The sequence below is a fragment of the Thalassophryne amazonica genome, chromosome 3, assembly GCF_902500255.1.
Source record: "Thalassophryne amazonica chromosome 3, fThaAma1.1, whole genome shotgun sequence".
Classification (NCBI taxonomy): domain Eukaryota; kingdom Metazoa; phylum Chordata; class Actinopteri; order Batrachoidiformes; family Batrachoididae; genus Thalassophryne; species Thalassophryne amazonica.
The window spans coordinates 34,142,061-34,157,953 of NC_047105.1; positions in this window are offsets into that span (position 1 = coordinate 34,142,061).

Consider the following 15,893-nt stretch of genomic DNA (forward strand, 5'->3'; position numbering starts at 1 on the left):
AGCGGCTTAGCCTCTTTATTTTTTTTTCTTTTCTTGGCAAGACTCATTCAAGACTTGAGGAAAACACACACATGCACACCTGTGAGGATTAGGACCGTTTTTTTGTGTGCCTACAGCACTGTGTGCCTCCATTGGCAGAGTGGCAGGCCCAGCGCCAGAAAAAAAATATTAAGGGGGCGATGAGTTTATCACAGAGTGCGGGCCCCCCTCCAAAAAAAGTGTGCACCGGAGGGGACATGCCTCTGAGTGTGCGTAATGAATTGGGTGCGCTCCTAGAAAGCTTGTGTATTTAGGCTACACCGTTGTAAGAGACTGACTGAGTTAGAGTAAAGAGTGATCTCCTACATACCACAAAACCAAACCAACAAATGATCTGAGAAACGACACGAGACAGTAGATTAACCCCACATACAGCCCTCCATCACAAGCGCAAACACAGCGCAATTGGGCATGACAGTCACACAACGGGTCAAAGATAAACCTTTCATGTAGATATACAGTGGTCCCTCGTTTATCGCGGGAGTTACGTTCTAAAAATAGCCCGCAATAGGCAAAATCCGCAAAGTAGACAGCGTTATTTTTTACAATTATTATAGACGTTTTAAGGCTGTAAAACCCCTCACTACACACTTTATACACTTTTCTCAAACAGGCATTAACATTTTCTCACTTTTCTCTCGTGTGTAAACACTCTCAAAGTTCAAACCTTAGTAGAAAAATAAGACCAACCTATTTTCAGGCCCAAACATTTGTTTGAGAAATAAAAATAGAACGTTTTCCTATAAATAATTATGATGGCTTTTAGAACTAATGAATTTAATTTTAACAATCAACCTACGAGGATGGACACATAAGAAATTATTAATAGTGACTGACCAGTATTTCACAGTTCCTCTGATCGCGGCTCTTCGTCGTGGTGCCGCTCCGCTGAAGGCCTCGGTGCAGGTGTCTTTTTCCGAGTGAAGAACACAGTTATGGGTAGCTGTTGGCGCTTTTTTCTTCTGGGCGAGAAGATTCTTATAAACAGACACGCAGAACACAATGCGCATACTCTCCCTTCGCGGTGCCACAACAGGTGTCCCGTCATCTCGACAGAACACCGGTCTGCTTGATGAGGACACAATGCGCTGAAAAAAAAAAAAGCATGCAAAACTGGACTAAAAAAATCCGCGAAACTGCGAGGCTGCGAAAGGTGAACTGCGTTATAGTGAGGGACCACTGTATTTACAACAACACATAACTTTTATCTTACCATAAAAGTCCATATCTTAACATAAAATTCTGTGTGGAAACTGGATGCTAGCCTACCTCAGAAGAGTTGAAGCCTTCGGTTGGATGCCATGTTGAATCTTCTGAGAAGGCCATCTCGCCACTCTCCGTTGAATTTCCTGGTTAGGTCATTCTCAAATGCCAGCTTTATTAAGTTCGCCTTTCATTCATGCAGCATGCTGCGTCTGTGATCACTAGGCTTTTTCCACTCGTGTGCAAAATCTTAACACCCTCCCCAAGTGAGTCGTGCTACATGATCTGCCTTTTGCTTGGTGGACTTGACGAATCCCAGGAACTCCAGCTCTGACACTGCTTGAATAAATCGAGCATGCTTTAATTCGTCCACCTTGCCATAATCGCTGGACTCAGGATCCTTGCCCTCTGCCGCACTGACAAGCACAACCCTCAACCTATCAAATCGCTTGAACACAGACACACGTCATATCCGTTTGTTTTAAAGTTAATTACTTTAGTTAATTAATTTGGTTTATTTGTTAAATACGTGATATTATTGAATAACTAATATTTTGCTATATTTTCCAGTATTTCTTTTTCTTTGTTTTTTATTTTTATTTTTGATAACTCACATTCGAGGGGGCGAGGTTGATGATGTGAGGGGGCATTGCCCCCAAACACCCCCTCGTGGTGCCGGGTCCGCAGAGTGATTGTGTATAATGCAGCACATGGGGGGCTGTAGACACACACACACTGCACTGTCAGCTTGTGAAACTCTTGGGGTGGATCGAGCTTCAGGTGGGTAACTTGGCTTCCCCTGGAAAATTTTAAAAACATGAAACCTTCTTCCTGTGTCTAAGGCAAAATCTGGGACGCTACAGTAAATACTGACTCTCTAGTTCTGGTTTAATTTTAAAGAATAAATCTTCTGAGGACAGTAACTTCAGTCAAATGAGCTGAGCTGAGCACTGCGGGAACTAATTCTGCCTTCACCAGCGTTCATCAATCAGCCTTTGTTTATTAAAGACTTTCCCATATTTTATCACACAGTTTATATTAAAAAGTCAAACACAGAATCAGCAAACATTGCTAAGCTAAGATGAATCAATATAACTAATGGTAAACAGAAGACAATATGTTTTAAGATTTGCCTTACAAGATTCAACTGAGGTGGATTTTCTAATATAAACAGGCAAAGTGTTTCACAGTGTAGAAGGCAATGGCTCAAAAACCTGCTGACTTCTTAACCATAGGAACACAGAGTAAGCTCGCATCCAGTGATCGCTGGGCATGAGAAGACACATAATGTTCAACAAGTTCCAAACAAGCTCCTGTATCGGAACCTGTTTCAGCAGTTGTGTATTGGAATTGGATCAAAACTGCAAAAATGTGTACTGGCTCATCTTTAGTAATTCCGATCATTAACACAAACAAAATCCTCTTTTAATCACTACTCCTATCCCTTAGACTCTCATCCACTTCACACCATGGCATCTAAGGATGAGCACCTGTCTGACGTGTATGTAAGAATTTCTACGTCTGTCTGAAGCAGGGAAACAAAAATAAACTTCCTGCATCAAATCCATACTGGATGCATAAAATGTGATGTAGTTGTCAGGTTTGCAAAAGCAACAAAAACAAATAAACAAAAAATGCAGGTGGTGTCCCACTGTATCCAAAGTTGGAGGTGATGAGAGTATGAAGTGAATTTTCCATTTGCTGCCTGCTAAGTATCATCACAGCTGACGAAGGCTTTTTGAAGGAAACGTTTGAAAATCATCAAGTTACACAATCAAATATAACATGGATGTAGATTGTATAAGATCCTTCCTCATCTCATTCAGTACACACACATACACACACGTGCACACACACACACACACATTAATTTATAACAATTTAACTAAATCTAAATATTTTCACTGGCCTGATTGCTGAGTGTATCATAAAAAGAAATGCACCCAAAGCATACATAAAACCCGAGAGCAACAAAAACATTTGTTTACAACAAACCCAACTTATTTGCCTTGCCACACCCCCTGCCCGGCAATTTCTGCAAGCCAAGTCTAGGTAGCATGCCCGCCACTTTGGAAACCATTACTTTAGAACATGGAGTTAGCTCCCATGTTTCAACCAGTTGTGGCAGAAAAATTAAAGGAATATTTATTAATAAGAATATAGCATCAATTCAATTCAACTACTGGGATACTGATCTGGTCAATTAAGTAGCAGAGGGGGGTGGTAATGAGTTTCAGTCGTTTTGGTGTTAATGAAATTAACAACAGGTGCACTAGAGGGTCAACAATGAGATGACTCCCAAAACAGAAATGGTTTTACAGTCAGAGACCACTGACATTTTTCCCTCCTCATCTTTTCTGACTGATTTTTCAATAGTTTTGCATTTGGCTTGGGTCAGTGTCAATACTGGTAGCATGGTGGACCTTACAGTGGTACCGTGCACACGGAAAGCATGCACAGCGTGACACTTTTTCCACATTTTGTTGTCGTGATCTGTCCCTGTCCAGGCTTATGTTATGGTTTTGTCCCCTGCCTGTGTCCTTTTTCCTTCCCACTCTTTGATATACTGTTTGGCCCACGTCATTGAATTCCTGTTTATTATACTTTAAGGTGCGTTTACACATAACCAAGACGCGTTATGAATGTCATTTTTCTGTCATTCGTGACACATTCCTGACATTCTTAATGTGACTTAACGCATCTGAATAGGTTTCTTAATAGCGCGTGTTGGTGCGTGATATTCTTGATATTGTTTTTGCCTGTCAAAAAATCTTCCACGAATGTCACACACCACCCTCATTTCGTCTCACGTCGTGGAGGTCGCAACTGAGCGTATTGATCCGTCTTGATGACCCTTACCAAAAAGTAGTACATACAAGTATGTTTCAAGTATACTTCCAGTTTACTTTTTATATAATATAAACGCAACACTTTTGGTTTTGCTCCCATTTTGTATGAGATGAACTCAAAGATCTAAAACTTTTTCCACATATACAATATCATCATTTCTCTCAAATATTGTTCACAAACCAGTCTAAATCTCTGATAGTGAGCACTTCTCCTTTGCTGAGATAATCCATCCCACCTCACAGGTGTGCCATATCAAGATGCTGATTAGACACCATGATTAGTGCACAGGTGTGCCTTAGACTGCCCACAATAAAAGGCCACTCTGAAAGGTGCAGTTTTATCACACAGCACAATGTCACAGATGTCGCAAGATTTGAGGGAGCGTGCAATTGGCATGCTGACAGCAGGAATGTCAACCAGAGCTGTTGCTCGTGTATTGAATGTTCATTTCTCTACCATAAGCCATCTCCAAAGGCGTTTCAGAGAATTTGGCAGTACACCCAACCAGCCTCATAACCGTAGACCACGTGTAACCACACCAGCCCAGGACCTCCACATCCAGCATGTTCACCTCCAAGATCGTCTGAGACCAGCCGCTCGGACAGCTGCTGGAACAATCGGTTTGCATAACCAAAGAATTTCTGCACAAACTGTCAGAAACTGTCTCAGGGAAGCTCATCTGCATGCTCATCGTCCTCATCGGGGTCTCAACCTGACTCCAGTTGGTCGTCGTAACCGATTTGAGTGGGCAAATGCTCACATTCGCTGCCGTTTGGCACGTTGGAGAGGTGTTCTCTTCACGGATGATGCGAAGGAGATGTGTTGCACTGCATGAGGCAAATGGTGGTCACACCAGATACTGACTGGTATCCCCCCCCCCCAATAAAACAAAACTGCACCTTTCAGAGTGGCCTTTTATTGTGGGCAGTCTAAGGCACACCTGTGCACTAATCATGGTGTCTAATCAGCATCTTGGTATGGCACACCTGTGAGGTGGGATGGATTATCTCAGCAAAGGAGAAGTGCTCACTATCACAGATTTAGACTGGTTTGTGCACAGTATTTGAGGGAAATGGTGATATTGTGTATGTGGAAAAAGTTTTAGATCGTTGAGTTAATCTCATACAAAATGGGAGCAAAACCAAAAGTGTTGCGTTTATATTTTTGTTGAGTATACTTATCAGTACTATTTTTTGGTAAGGGGAGTATTGATCCTTAATAGAACGTGACAACGTTCGTAGTGGTTCCTGTGATGGTCCTTGGAGCCCAAACTGTCACGTTATTATCACGCGTTATTAAGAAGTGACACGGAAACTGTCAACATTTCACTGCGCACCACGACAAATCAGTTTTCTGTCACATGCGCACAATTAAACTCAGCTCCAAATGTCGTTCCACAGTTCCTGCTGAAGCTCCTCAGGACGCTCCTGCAGGTGTTCCACCTGCTGTTGTAACCGATGAGCGGGAGAACAAGTCTGAGCAACCAGAGGTGCGAGAGGAGACTCACGTGCAGCCAGACATCTTTGCACCTCCTCCAGTCCGGTGGAGGAAGAAGCGTGCGCACAATTAAACCCTGGTGCATCGCATTCAGTTTGACTGCTGACACCAAGTGGGCTAAAAGTCTAATTTCAGTGTTCTTCAGCGCGCTCCTGCAGGTGTTCCTCCTGCTGCATGTGCCTGATGTTTGGGAAAATGTGCGAGACGAGAGCCGCATGAAGCCACACATCTGGCTCTGTCCGTCTCCTCCTCCTCCTCTCTGCGCCACTCCATGGCACAGAGCACAACTACGCATGCAGTCACAAAGTTCTTCTGAAAAACTGGAGCGATCTGAATTCGGTTGGATGAATATGGGTGTGTGTGTGTGGAGAAAATTCACCTTGTTCATAATGTGACAGAACTTAACGATGCGCTGTTACGCGCAATAGCACGCAATAGTGTGCAATAGCGTGCAACAACACGGAACACTATTCTTGACCGTGCGTAATGGTTCCTGATAATTCTCCAGCAACACGTGCCATTAATCGTAACGTGTGGTAACAGGTTGCATCAGTTCCTGAGGACACCTGATGCCTCTGCCCCGAATAATCACATTCGTGATCAGTGGCCAAGAAGGTGTACTTCGTGGCATTCGTGACTTGTCGTCGTTATGTGTAAACGCAGCATTAGTCACTGGTTGCATCTGTTTGCTATGCTTTAGCCATGTGTTTAGTTCCGCTAGTTTTTGCTCTAACCTTTTATTTTCTTATTGATCTCTTTACAGTTCTTACATTTGTTTTACTAGTTTGTTTCTTTGTTCATTTTGTGTGGGCATTTTATTAGACCTTTGTTTGCTCATCTTTGTTTTAGTTTATTTTCATCATTGTTGGTTTTGGGTAGTGTCACTGTCACATTTCCTTTTTGCCTCTGCTCCTGTCAGTCACACCCCATCTGTCACTTAACTCTCTTGTCTCCTACACCAGTCTTTCCTCATCTTCTTCTCGTCTGACCACACCCCCTTCCTGAATCACACCCTGATTCGCTTCAAGCCTCATGTGTTATGTGTTTCACTGCCATTTCATTGTGCTTTTTGCTTCTGCCATCGTTCCAGCCTTGTCTTTGTTTAGTCTGCCTTGCTGTGTTTGAACTGGTTTTGTTTTTGGACCTTGCCTTTGTCTCAGCCACTGAACTCTGTCTTGCTGTGTAATGAACTTTGTACATTTCCTGGACCATGTCTCTGTCTCTCGATTGTCTGTAACCTCCGCCTGGCTGACTGAACCACTGTCTGAATTCTGGATAATTCTGAGCCACGCCTCTGCGTTTCATGACATTTGTTATATTACAGCCAGGGTTGGGAGAGTTACTTTAAAAATGTATTCCGATACAGTTACTAGTTACCTGTTGAAAAATGTAATCAGTAACGTAATCCAAGTACCATAATATTAAAGTAATGTAATTTGATTACTTTCAATTACTTCTGGATTACTCCAATATCAAATATGCTAATACAGACAAAAGAAACTAAATACAAATAGTCTTGACTACATAGTACAGTTTATTAAGCAAAAATAAAACAGTTTCTTTTACATGGCATGCTGTTTTACTTCACATTATGAATTAAGAGCACCACAATATTGTTTTAAACACACCCAGTGTTCACCTGCTAAATTTTCAACAAAAAATGCCAAACAAATGAAGGATAATGAAAACTCAGGCGTGTGCAGATGAATTTGTAATTAAAAGTGGATTGCAGAACAATATACAAAACAAAAAAAGTCTACGATTTATTCAGTAAATTTGCACAATGTTTAACATATCAGTCCACTTATTGAACTTTCAAAATAAGAACAACAGCATAATGAAAACCATTAAGTAAATACTGTCAGTAAGGAGGCGTCATTACCATTTTAATTCCGGGCAAGTTGGTGATTTGCGTGCATAGAAGTTCAAGAAACAGATGGAATATGCCGGAAAGCTGCGCATGTTGGCAAAGCCACAAACGGAGGAACAAGGGAGACAATATTTCCTTCCATAAGTAAGTGGTTTTGGTTCTTCTTGTCACTTTGTCCGTGATATTTGGATGATAAACAGCTGTATGTCTCCTGCCGTACCTGTGTCACCCGATGACACGGACCATTAACTCTTCACTTATGTGTAGTTGATATTTTCCACTGCTAGACCAATGTCTAGTTAAAATACTTGTCGTTAGTGATTAAAATAGTTCAACAAGACTGGGGATTTTTTTTTAAATTTGCACCTTAAAATAATGAGATTATAATGACCCGCGCTGTGCCGCTCAGTCACACCCACACAGAGATGTGCACCCACACCACTGACTTCATGAATGAAACTCGGTCAATAAAAGATAATTGTGTAAAAATATAATATGTATATAAATGTATTGTAATGGTTTTAGGAGCTGCGTTGAACAGCAGCTGCAGAAGGACACCTCAGCTCAGCAGCTTGAACAGCGCAGATCCGTGTAACTTTCAACACTAATATTTGGGAATGTGTGTACGTTTAATACTTTTCTGACATAATTTAATGTAATTTAATTTTACTGGCTCAATATCCAGGTCAAAATGGCATTTTAACACGTATTTTGCGAGCATTTTTCTGAGTGTGTCCAGTCACGGGTCTCCATTGAAAATGCATTAACATCCGGGTACTTCATTAATATTTTGCCCGGTTAGGAGACGTCATGTCGCTGTTCATGAAGGGACAGTTTCGTTTCAAAGAGGAAAAAAATATATACAGATAATATCATAAAATGCATTAAAATTGTAATCCTGCGAAGTAATCCCCATTTTTACTAAATATACCTGTAATCTGAATACGTCTTTTTTTTTCTGTAACTGTAGCGGAGTACAGTTACCTTTTTTTGTATCCTAATTATGTAACGCCGTTACATGTATTCCGTTACTCCTCAAGCCTGGTTACAGCCTTATTACAAAATGGAGTAAATTCATTTTCAAAAATATAAATGCAACACTTTTGTTTTTGTTCCCATTTTTCATGAGCTGAACTCAAAGCTCTAAAACATTTTCTATATACACAAAATACTAATTTCTCTCAAATATTGTTCACAAATCTGTCTAAATCTGTGTTAGTGAGCACTTCTCCTTTTGCCAAGATAATCCATCCCACAGGTGTGACATCAAGATGCTGATTAGACAGCATGATTATTGCACGAGTGTGCCTTAGGCTGGCCACAATAAATGGCCACTCTAAAATGTTCAGTTTTGCTTCCCTGGGGGGTCTGGGGGGAGTCAGAAAACCAGTCAGTATCTGGTGTGATGACTATTTGTCTCACGTAGTGCAACACATCTTGTTTGTATAGAGTTGTTCAGCAGCCAGATTCCATCAAATGTGAGCATTTTCCCACTCAAGTCGGATATGACAATGAACCGCAGTCAGGTCGAGACCCCGATGAGGATGATGAGCATGCAGATAAGCTTCCCTGAGATAGTTTCTGACAGTTTGTGCAGAAATTCTTTGGAAATTCTGCAAACCAATTTTGCAGCAGCTGTCAGGGTGGCTGGTCTCAGACCATCTTGGAGGTGAGCATGCTGGATGTGGAGGTCATGGGCTGTTGTGGTTAGACGTTGCGGTTGTAAGGCCGGTTGGATGTACTGCCAAATTCTCTGAAATGCCTTTGGAGATGGCTTATGGTAAAGAAATGAACATTCATTTCACAGGCAACAACTCTGGTGGACATTCCTACAGTCAGCATACCAATTGCACGCTCCCTCAATACTTGCGACATCTGTGGAATTGTACTGTGTGATAAAACTGCACATTTTAGAGTGGTCTTTTATTGTGGCCCTGTCACACCTTGACGATTTAGCCTGCGGATGCTGATCATATTAAAAACGCTGGCACACGCTGGTGTACGTCTAATAAATTAATGCAGCTGTCACACCTTGACAATTAGCCAGCGTATGCCTTTTCCACCCAGTGGTTCTGGTCAGTACTGCACGGTGTGGTGCATGTCAGAGTAATTTAACATTTTATTTTATTTTTTATTTTCATTTTTTATCTTGGGGGACCATTTTCATTGTGTACAGAATACGGATGAGTGGACTGGCTGTGGTAAATGCTGCCGTGAATGAATGAAGTGCTGTCTCTTTAAATGTTTAAAGCACTGTTGATTTCTGATCAGGTCCAGACAAGACCTGATTAATGAAATGCTGTGATGATTTAAACTTTTAAAGCACCAGTCAACCATGATCAGCTGTGATCTGAATGAAGTGCTGTGTGATCTGCCGGTGTGGTGATCACCGACAGCTTTAAATGTTTAAACAGCACATTAATCAGGTGTGACCATCCTGATCGATAAGGTCATCTGATGATCACACCGACAGCGACGATGCTTGAAAGAGTTACAGCGCATTAATCAGGTGTGATCACCCTGGTCAATCTATCAGGTCATCTGATGATCACACAAACAGCGATGACGCTTTAAATCATCACAGCGCGACACCAGCAAGAGAAATGCACCTGGAGCAGAAAAGCCACTGAGGGACTTGCTTTAAAATGCAGCGTTTCCAGCCACAAATTATTTTCAGAGGTCATTTTGAATAATCAGGAGCTTTATGTGGATTCATGTCCATCTGTGACGGTGAATTGGATTGAAATGAACAGGTCAGATTTACTCAGTGTGTGAATGAAACAGTCTGTCCGCATGAGGTCAGACTGATCAGCTTTCAGCCGATCAGTGGCCACCATTAATGGATGTATTTAGACTTATGAGTAAATTAAAAGAAACGTGTGCCAATAATCACATAACTTACCTACAACAACCCAGTCTCACGTTTTATTTATTTATTTATTTTTTTGTGCTCCTGTGAGCACTTTTAATTTGGTGCAGCCATCACGGAATGTATTAGAATGAATCCGTGCTGCCGTGACGAAAATGAGGCGCTTTTCGTCACAATATCACGAACCAATAGATTAATGTATATTTCGTGCTGCTGAATCATGACTTGCCGTGAGACTGGGTTGCATACAACATATGTCCTGCAATGTGCAGGACGTATGAGTCACATGCTGTCATGCGTTGAAAATTTTCAGCATGCCCAAAATTTTTTGAGGAGCTCAGTTTATCAGGAATGTACATCAGCAAGCTTCAGCGTGTTTCAACATGCTCATAACTTATAAAAAAGCTTACCCTTAATTTACGTTTTTTAATATGATTGTCATACGCTGGCTAAATCATCACAGTATGACAGTGCCTTAAGGCACACCTGTACAATAATCATGCTGTCTAATCAGTATCTTAATATGCCACACCTGTGAGGTGGGATGGATTATCTCGGCAAAGGAGAAGTGCTCATTAACACATACTTAGACAGGTTTCTGAACATTATTTGGAAGAAATAGGCCTTTTGTGTAAATAGAAATTTTTTTAGATCATTGAGTTCAGCTCAGGAAAAAAAGGGAGCAAAAACAAAAGTGTTGCATTTATATTTTTGTTCGGTAAGTATTCACACCCTTTGCCCAATACTTTGTTGATGAACCTTTGGCAGCAATTATAATTAACAACCTCAAGTTTTCTTGAATATGATGCCACAAGCTTGGTGCACCTATCTTTGGGCAGTTTTGCCCATTCCTCTTTGCAGCACATTTCAAGCTCCATCACGTTGGATGAGGAGTGTCGGTGCACAGCCATTTTCAGAGCTCTCCAGAGATGTTCAATCAAATTCAGGTCTGGGCTCTGGCTGGACCACTCAAGGACATTTACAGAGTTGTCCTGAAGCCACTTCTTTGATATCTTAACTGTCACCCAGTCTGAGGTCAAGACCACTCTGGAGCAGGTTTTCATCCAGGATGTCTCTGTACATTGCTGCATTCATCTTTTCCTCAGTTCTGACTAGTCTTCCGGTTCCTGTCACTGAAAAACATACCCACAGCATGATGCTGCCACCACTATGCTTCACTGTAGGGATGGTGCCTGATTTCCTCCAAACATGACACCTGGCATTCACGTCATAGAGTTCAATCTTTGCCAAAGTGTGGCACTAGTACATGCTCTTTGTCCTGACCTAATGTTAGGGCATGAAAGCACTGGGGTTTTTTTGTTCCCAGTGTCAGCAACATCTCACCATCCACCTGCACATTTCTTTCCTGCTGGAGTGCGAACTTTCAGCTTGCCCAATCAGAGACCAAACGTGTTGTCTTGAGGTAAACATTTACATCACACCAGTCTTATGGGACTTTACTATAAACAATGAAAATGTGCTGCTCAGACAGTGACTGATATGTGCGGCTGAGCATGTTAGCCACACTGTTAAACCGACTCAGCGGGCAGCGAGATGAGTCGTGAGTTTTCCCTGCAGGACTTGGGGAGGCTAATATGAATGAATGGCAGAAAGAAGAGGGAGAGGAGGGAGCGAGACGCTGAGTGAAACAGTGAGGAAAGAGAAAGTGGAGATAAAACTAGAGATAAAGGCAGAGAGAGAATTTTCAGTCATGCCCAGCGTCCGAAAAAGGGTTGATAAAGAGTAATCCATGATCCAGATGGAGGGAGGCTTGTTGTTAGGAGCAGCGGGACTCTCAGCTAATGTGACGGGCATGCTGGATAAAAATAGCCTGGGGAAGCAGGGCAGGAGATCTCTCTGATGAATAATACACAAAGGAGGAGAGAGGAGCAGCAGCCTGGGAGGGGGCAATGGTCATGCAGATAATAATACAATTAACTCCATGAATTCTTCTTTCTCATTACCATGGAGTTTCTAAAGATGACTTTGATTTTCATTACTCTGGTGTATTATAAGCAGCAACATATATGCTCATGCTGACTGTATCTATTCAATCACTTGTGTTTCATTATGTTTCAGCACCAGCGGGAGTCAATGGAATGCTTTAAAACATTTATTTAAAAACAGTTGGTGATATATTGAGGGCCCCATGTAGCATGACATGTGATGGCTTCCTTGTGATATGAACTCTGGAACAATGTTCAGAAACATGGGTGTTGCCAACAATAATTTGCAGTACAGATGAAAAGTTGTGGTAACATCCGCAGCCACACATTCTATCTCATCTTTAAATAAGGTATACTGTTACTGTTTTGTTTCATCCCATATTTGTTCACATCCTGGAACACGTTTCCCCCACTAGCTTAACTTGCTAGCTGACACTGCTGTAAAGTTGGGCATTGGTGGTCAGAGCTCACCAGCAAGCCCACGGCATGCCCAATATTCAGCAGTGGCAGTCAATGTACATGATAGTTGAACCACAGCTGTTTGTAATTTTACCTAATCCATCTAGAATCCATATTCCATCCAGCATGGGGCAAAATATCTATAGCAGGGGACACAACACTGTTCCTGAAGAACAACTGCCCTGTATGTTATCCATGCTGACATGTTGTAACCTCAAATCATGAGTCAAGTCAGGTTTTTTCTAGCTCTTGAATAGCTGAGTACACCTGAGTTAGTTAATTAGCAGGGGGTGGAGCAGAAAGCTTTGAAACCTATAACCAGGTGTTTTTCAGGAGCAAGGCTGTTGGCATATTACATAGGCCAAGCAAATTTGCTTTGCCTGTGCTGTTTTACTGATCTGGTGCATCAAAGTTAACCACCATTAATCACTTCATCCTATGTGCTATTTGAATTTCATGGGTCACAACGACAGGAATGATTGTTTTTAAGCTATTTCTTAAAAACAGCTGGCTGGGATTGACAAACCCACTCATGCCTCATATACAGGTAGCGTATGTGTATGTAGCTGTGATGACCATTTACACATTCAAAGATTGTGCAACTCTATTTATTTATTTGTCAAAAGCCTTTGACATGGTACAATCCAAATTCCAATGAAGTTGGGACGTTGTGTAAAATGTAAATAAAAACAGAATACAATGATTTGAAAATCCTCTTCAACCTACATTCAATTGAATACAACCCAAAGACAAACTTAAACTTGATTGTTTTTGTGCAAATATTTGCTCATTTTGAAATGGATGCCTGCAACACGTTTCAAAAAAGCTGGGACAGTGGTATGTTTACCACTGTGTTACATCACCTTTTCCTTCAACAACACTCAATAAGCATTTGGGAACTGAAGACACGAATTGTTGAAGCTTCGTAGGTGGAATTCTTTCCCATTCTTGCTTGATGTACGACTTCAGTTGTTCAACAGTCCAGGCTCTCCGTTGTCGTACTTTGCGCTTCATAATGCGCCACACATTTTCAATGGGCGACAGGTCTGGACTACAGGCAGGCCAGTCTAGTACCTGCACTCTTTTACTACGAAGCCACGCTGTTGTAACACGTGCAGAATGTGGCTTGGCACTGTCTTGCTGAAATAAGCAGGGACGTCCCTGAAAAAGACGTTGCTTGGATGGCAGCATGTGTTGCTTCAAACCTGGATGTACCTTTCAGCATTGATGGTGCCATCACAGATGTGTAAGTTGCCCATGCCATGGGCACTAACACACCCCCATACCATCATAGATGCTGGCTTTTGAACTTTGTGCTGGTAACAATCTGGATGGTCTTTTTCCTATTTTGTTCAGAGGACATGACGTCCATGATTTCCAAAAACAATTTGAAATGGGACTCATCAGACCACAGGACACTTTTCCACTTTGCGTCTGTCCATTTCAATGAGCTCGGGCCCAGAGAAGGTGGCAGCGTTTCTGGATGTTGTTGATGTATGGCTTTCACTTTGCATGGCAGAGTTTTAACTTGTACTTGTAGATGTAGCGATGAACTGTGTTAATTGACAGTGGTTTTCTGTGTTCCTGAGCCCATGCGGTAAGATCTTTTACACAATGATGTCAGTTTTTAATGCAGATGTTGGTTTTTGGCCTTGCCGCTTATGTGTGGAAAGTTCTCTAGATTGAATCTTCTGATTATATTATGCACTGTAGGCGATAGAATCCCTAAATTCCTTACAACTGAACGTTGAGAAACATTGTCTTAAACTGTTGGACTATTTTTTCATGCAGTCGTTCACAAGTGGTGATCCTCACCCCATCTTTGCTTGTGAACAGCTTTTATATCCAATCATGACACTCACGTGTTTCCAGTGAACCTGTTCACCTGTGGAATGTTCCAAACAGGTGTTCTCTGAGCATTCATCATCTTTCCCCAGTGTATTGTTGCTATTGTCCCAGCTTTTTTGAAATGTGTTGCAGGCATGCATTTTAAAATGAGCAGATATTTGCACATAAACAAAAAGGTTTATCAGTTTGAACATAAATATCTTGTCTTTGTGGTGTATTCAATTGAATATAGGTTGAAGAGGATTTGCAAATCATTGTATTCTGTTTTTATTTACATTTCACACAATGTCCCCAACTTCATTGGAATGGGGTTGTAGACTGTGTCACCTTGACAGACAGTCTTTATAATATTGGTTCTCTGAGCATGCTGTAGCTGGTTTTCCAACTGCTTGCCAGCTAGATTTCAATGTATCAATTTGCTGAGTCTTCCTCTGCCTTCCTCCCTGTGTCAAAGGGTCTGTGCCACAAGGTTCCACTGTGCGGCCATATATGTAAACAACCTTTGAGACAATATAGGGGAAACCGAGCACGGTGAATCACGGGGCACAGTGAATGAGTAGCTATATCTGCAAAACTACATACATATTTGCAGACGTTATGCCTAAAGACATTCCCCTTATAAATTAGTGTTTTGTTTTTGGATACATTAAGGGTAAAAACTATGTGGCAAGTGAAGTTGATCTTTTTCTAGCAAAAGTAATTTCTGTAGATGTCAATGTCTTTGTATTATTTCTCACAACAGAGGAAAAAATGGCCCAAAAATTATTAGTTAGAAGACTACCCCGTCCAACTGATGAGCATGTGTTATGTCTTCTCCAGACTATCAGCTATTTGATAACATGACTCGTGTGTCACACGCACCCGGGGTACAGTGCATCGAGGCACACTGAATCAGTCTAGAAAGTGACTTACGAAGCCCCAGTATCAAGTGGATACATTTATTTTTTCCATGAATTATTTCTATAATTTGTGTATACAAACTGTTTTCATGTTTGAATAGAAATTATAACAGTTGTATTTATAGTAGTTTCGAAAGGACTTGTATCACTATATAAGATTATAGTTTGTATACGCATCAGCATATATTTAATAATTTTAAAGAAATCTTTATACTCGTGTTTTTTCAGTATATTTGAAGTTGATTCAATGTGCCCTGGATACTGATTCACTGTGCCCCATGAATTATGTCTGGGGCACAGTGAATGAAAAATTTTAAAATCGATTTTAACACCTGTAAATTACACTTGGGGAGACATAAATAACACAGGCTTATAAACAATAACTTGCTATATTAAATTCACAATAGAATGAC